Below are 6043 nucleotides of genomic sequence, written 5' to 3' on the forward strand. Positions count from 1 at the left end.
TTTTCTTATAAAAATCTAAAACGCACAAAATAGGTTAAAAGATAGGTTAAGATAAGCACATGTTTTCCCTACGCAGTGGCGCTCAAGACTAACGGTATGTATTTCATATATTGGGCATGCCAACATAAAGCAGGTATACGACCCTAGCCACGCGGACAATAGAATAAAAGACAGATGTTATCCCAAGGTTATACTGACGTACAAATTTAGGAACGGGGTTTCATTATACCTGAGATTCTCGTAGTTTAACTTATATTTTACATAAGCAAGTTACAATAAATAATAGCGAACTTATTTTAGTTCTATTACACCTTTAGTGACTTTCATATGTGGCGTACGTGTGCAAAATAGAGGGATTACGACTGATCCAACTTTTCGGAACGTTATATCTCCAAAATGGTGGCTTTTAGGAAAAAAATTATTAATATATTTTTTGTAGAGAATTTCGTGATCTACAATTTTGTACTGGGGTAATTTTGCGAAAAAACTCACCGTTTCGCTAAAAATCGCAAAAAACTCATTTTTTTGACCTTTGACCCCGTGCCAAATTTTTAGCACACCTCGGAACGATGAGGACTTTTGAGATTTTCTTTATAATGATGTTTTGAACAGTTGTTATAGTTATGCCAATATTCAGCTTTATGGGAATTTATGTAACCTTCCTCCTGATTTTAGGCTTAAATAGACCGGACTAAATTGTATCATTACAACCTGGTTATTGTGTGATAACGAGGTTATGATGATATAACTCCTCCCCCCTTAAATAGGAGGCGTGCCGGAGGCTGCAAAGGCTGTTGCTGCTGTTGAAGTTCTTCTGCTGCTTTTACTGATGGCTGCTGTACTATGGTCTTCGCTGATTTTGGTTTCCAGTAGAACCTGTAAATTGCTGCTATAACTGCTGCCATGAGAATTGCGATATACAAGCATATTGATGACCAGCTAGGTTTGGTGGATATTATTTCTTCATTATTGTCTGGAAGTTGTGTTTTATCTATCTGCTTTAAGGCATCTTTTAGGTTGTCGAGTTCCAGATTTTCCATTTTTATTTTTCTAGGATGTACTTTAGGTGTTTCGTGTGTACGTGGTTAAAGGTATGGTTTCTTTTACGTTAACATATTTTTGATGTGTTGTTAGCGTTTTATCTAACACCTGTATTGCAATTATTGTCTATGGTTATTAGGAAAATTCCTTTGCTTCTTTGGTATTGTACATCATTACCACAAGTAGTTTTGATTACTTCTTCTTGTTTTAAGGCGATGATCCAGCTGTTATCTTTTATTTGTTGTACGATGTTGTTTTCGTAGGCTGCTGTTGCGTATGTGCTATGTGGTTCTCGGTGCTGGAGTAGCTGAGCTATGCAGTCAGTAGAATTTTTCAAGTGCTGCCATTGCAGGTGTTTGCAGATTACGACGTCTTCTTTAATTTGGCTGCAGGGCTCGTGGGGGTACGCAAACTCGTCATTTCCCAGGCTTATGATAGGATTTTTAGGTATTAGGATTATGTTATTGTCATTTGGAATGGAATAGAGGTGTAGGAGGTTATAGGGTTGTTTAGCAACTAGAGGCACCTCCAGTATGCTGTTCAGAGACTCGTTAGTACCATATGCTTTGACAGTAATAGCTTTTTCTAAATCGTGAACATTTTTTATAATAGGAGTGAAAGCTAGGTTTGTATTGATGTATATTGGAGCGACTATACTAGGGTGCATTTTTCCTAGGTGTGCAAAAGTAATGGCGTTTTCTAACGTTTCTAATCTGTCATAGAGCTGTTGAAACGATCTCTCTATTTCATCGAATATGCTTATGGTTAGCATATTTGTTTCTTGACTCACAATAGAAGTTGTTTGGTGATGTGACCTGATCAGTATTCTCTACTTGTATCCAGCAGACCTGTGCGATAGCTCCTTCAGCGTTCTTCTTCATCTGGGGAATAATATTGAAATTTCGATAATTTGACTGGAAACGCATCTTCCATTACGTTCGCGCTCTCCAGGAATGCTACTTGATCGTTGGTCAAAGTAGCTGCACGTGACCAACCCAGACAATTACGAGTAGGGGTTCCGGCTCCTCCTTCCTCTGGCCTCAATGCCTCGGAGAGGTTCCAATCCCTCACGCCTGGTGTACTTGTCACTTTAAGATCTTCCTGAATCCGCTGTCTACAGACTAACGGACTTGGCATCGACATATATTTCCAGTGTTTGGTACGACCTACTCTGCCGAAATCTCCGGTTTCGTTTGGCCATACTGGCATCCTTAGCTTGTATCTTACGGATGTACTGTCAACGACGTGACCTAATGCTTTGATGTAGGCCTCGATCGGTGCTGGTAAATGGTAATTGCCTGAAAGAATCTGTCCTGCAAAGGAATCCTCCTCATATGTTGAGTCTCCCTCTTCCTGCTTCAATGTAATCAGACGAGCATATAAGCTCATAACACAAAAGTAAACCCAAGCTGACTTTGAAACTGTCTTCACAAAGTAAGGTTGATGTGTTGCTATAACATCATACTCCTTCTCACAAAGTGGGATGAAGCCCTCAGCTGTGATCGCAAACTCATCTGTCCGCCTGTAAGGTGCAACGCCTGGGAACCCCATCATATCGATGTCCGAAAACATGGGTTCGTTCCTCGGTTTAGTTGCTGTGGTAGAAAGATGATTAGATTGATTATGTTGTGAATATTTGTCTATGGCTAGATAAATTTCGTCCTGATTGTTTTTTATATGTTTTAAATTTTTCTCATATTCCTGAATGAATTCTCTCATTATTCCTAAAGTTTGCTTTTGGTTAGATGCCAGACTATTTATTATAGGATGAGTGTAGTTGTTTAATTTCGTTATCTATTTTAATGGCATCGTCTTGGTCTAAGTTACCTGTTATTGCTTTGATTACTGAGCCCAAGCCATAAATTAAGCCTCGTTTAGACCTGTATCCCGTCTTAAAACCTACTGTTTCTGAACCTAGATATAGAAGTCTATTTTCTATAGTGCTTATTATATAATCTATCTGTTTTGTGATAGTGGATATTTTAATAGTGCTGTTTTGTTTTAACCTAAAAGTATAATAGTTACTACATATATATTTCTTAAGCTAGATATGTTATAGATAATTACCATGTTGAACGTGTCAACTTGGTATTAGGCTTGTGCCTCATTGAGGATAAACATTCCATTGTGGTTGTCTATTGGCTGGATGACGGCGTTGCTTGCGGCGAACCGGAGCATTGCGACGAGGGTGACGGTGTACCTGAAATATTTTCAGGGCGTCTTAGTAGACGGAAGTGCACTCTGATGGACTTCGCGTTTACATGTTTGCCTATTATTTCCGCCGTTTGTTCAGGGTGTAGTCTTATTATTGTGTAAGGACCTAAGTATTTTGGTTCTAGTTTGTTGCTGCGTGATGTTTTTGCGACTTGTTTATATGCTTTATCACCGACTTTAAAAGGTGCTATTTCTGTGTTCGTGTTAGCTTTGCTTTATAATTAGATAATTTTTTGTTAATTAATTTTTGTATGTTGTACATGATCTGTTTATGTTTTAGTACGTATTCCTGATAAAATTCTTTAGGGCAATGCATTTCCAATGGATTTCTAACGTCGGTATGACCATAGAGTAGCTCGAATGGTGTAAAGCCTGTTGCGGAATGGATGGTATTATTGTATGCTATGATAGCGTATGTCATTAAATTTACTGGGTCGTCTTTATCTGTGATTCTTTGTATTCTGATCATTTCAGCTAGAGTGGAATGAAGTCTTTCAATGGGGGAATTTGAGTTAGGGTTATATGGTGTTGTAAAATGTATTTTAATGTTGTGCAGTGCACATATTTCTGTAATAACATCGTTGTCGAATTTGGAATCAGAATCTGTGGTTATTTTGTGTGGTGTTCCTATTACTGAAAATATTTTTATATAATATTATACATCCCCGAGTGGTCAAAAGTTGGGCCTGACAATCCAGTGAACTCCTCCCTGACGCCCTTAAAATTGTTGATATCAGCGCACCAATCAAAATGTAAAACGTCAACTTCACCCGCAGCGATATTTCGAATGGCTTGGTCCTCTTCAGCGTCTAAGAGCATGAGTTCCGAGACCTCTGTAAAGTTCAAGTCGTCTATATCCTCGGCGACAACGTTCCTCGGGTTAAGCAGAGGGCGCAAGGAACAATCCTCCTTAACATCTTCATCCGGCTCAACTTCACTACCGCTATTTGGATCCATGTCGCGTTCGATCTCGACATCAATCTCGAGAGAAATATTAGATGCGGCGCTCCTGCCCGATCCAAACGTCTCTGTTCGAGAAGTGGCGGATGTAGGTGTGAAATTCACGTTGTCTACTTTTACTTCAGCTGTCACAGAGTTTGCGGGCAATTCCGAGGCTTGAACTACCTGCACTGATGGACTGAAATGAATGCGCCGCTTCTTCGCTCGAGGACCAGTTAGCTAGTTTTTAATGTCGCAATAAATTGGCCCGATGTGGGTTTAGGATTACATCCGCAATTACTTCTTATACACCCAAAACAGTTTTCAAGTGGATCTTGGTTAAGTCTTTTCACAGATAACGTAATAATATTATATGTCTTTAAATTACTGTAGTCTTTCTATGCCATTTAGTGTCGTGTCAACCAGCCGTCTTGAGATGGGGTCTAATTTTTGCCCCTAAAAATTTCATTTCAATAAATGTTTAATTTTTTTGAAAAAATCTACATGAGAACTGGTTGGCGACGTATTTGTAAGGTACTACTTTCCTCTTGGGCGTATTTCCGTTCATACATTCGAAAAGCTTGTCTATGTGTGAAACAACTGTCGCTGTTCCAATGGTGTCTTGGGGTAATTCATCTCAGTAAAATAAATGATAGTAAATTGATTTTGTTTTTAATCTTTCCACAATTTTGTTCCTAATTTTACTATTAGAAACGACAAGTTTAATAATACACTAACAATAGTGTTTGTAATCTGTACATAAAATAAAAGTGTACATTTCACATGTCTGTACATTTTCAATTCTGGAGATATTTTATCGTCGTTTTCTAAAATTATTTCATTAAACGCGTTTCTACAATTTTTAGAATTGTCTGCCTGTTTGTTTGTTCAGGCACCATTGCTAAAGTACTAAATTTACTTTAAAAATTGGTGGTAAAGTGCCCACAACGGTATAGTTCGCTACTGTTACTACTTGTTATGGAAACTCATTATTTCTTAAGTTATGGAAAATCTTTATTATACCTAGTCAGGTCATAAATTCTGTCACATGTTTAATGTAAAATAATTGAAACATGTTTATTCATTATGTAACCATTCATATACCAAAATGAACTTAACAAAACATAGATTCTTATGACACTAAAGTTTATTCAAAATGACCTCCGTGATTTTGAATACAGGCCTTCAATCTGCGCGGCCAGTCGTCTATCGCAGCACGAACGAGGTCCATGTCGGCCTTCACAGCTTTTATCACTGCTGGAGTCCTAACAGACCGAGGGCGACCACTTCTTGACCTGTCATCTACACTAGAGTCTTCATTGTATCGTTTGATGGTACAATAAACGAATCTTTTGGTTATATTCAAAATTTTCAGTATGTTAAAAATTTGAATTGGCGCGTAACCGCAACGATGCAACGCAATAACTGCAACACGGTCTTCTTTAAGCGTCCACTCCATATTTAAAAATGAGTAAAATTCTAAAAGTATGCATTTTTATTTTCATGAACAATTCGAAATTCGAATTCAATAAACTTTTTTGTGGCCAGCATTCTAAAAGAAAAGTTTTTACTGTGTGACAATACTTATAACCTGAATAGTTAATTTTGGTAAGAAATACCAATTATAATTAGTAATAATTAAGGCACAATAATGAATGATTTTAATCGCCATAATAATGCGCTGCTGCTGAATCAAGTTCTATACCGTAAGGATAAATAACTATGAAAATTGATAAACAAAGCTAATTGAACATGCAACATATTTTCTTACTGGTACTGCTTTGCATTGAATTGAATTCGGCTAGATACTTTTAAAACTAGTTTTTGTACCATTTAGAATATAGGACAG

This window comes from Bombyx mori, chromosome 24 (assembly GCF_030269925.1).
Source record: "Bombyx mori chromosome 24, ASM3026992v2".
Classification (NCBI taxonomy): domain Eukaryota; kingdom Metazoa; phylum Arthropoda; class Insecta; order Lepidoptera; family Bombycidae; genus Bombyx; species Bombyx mori.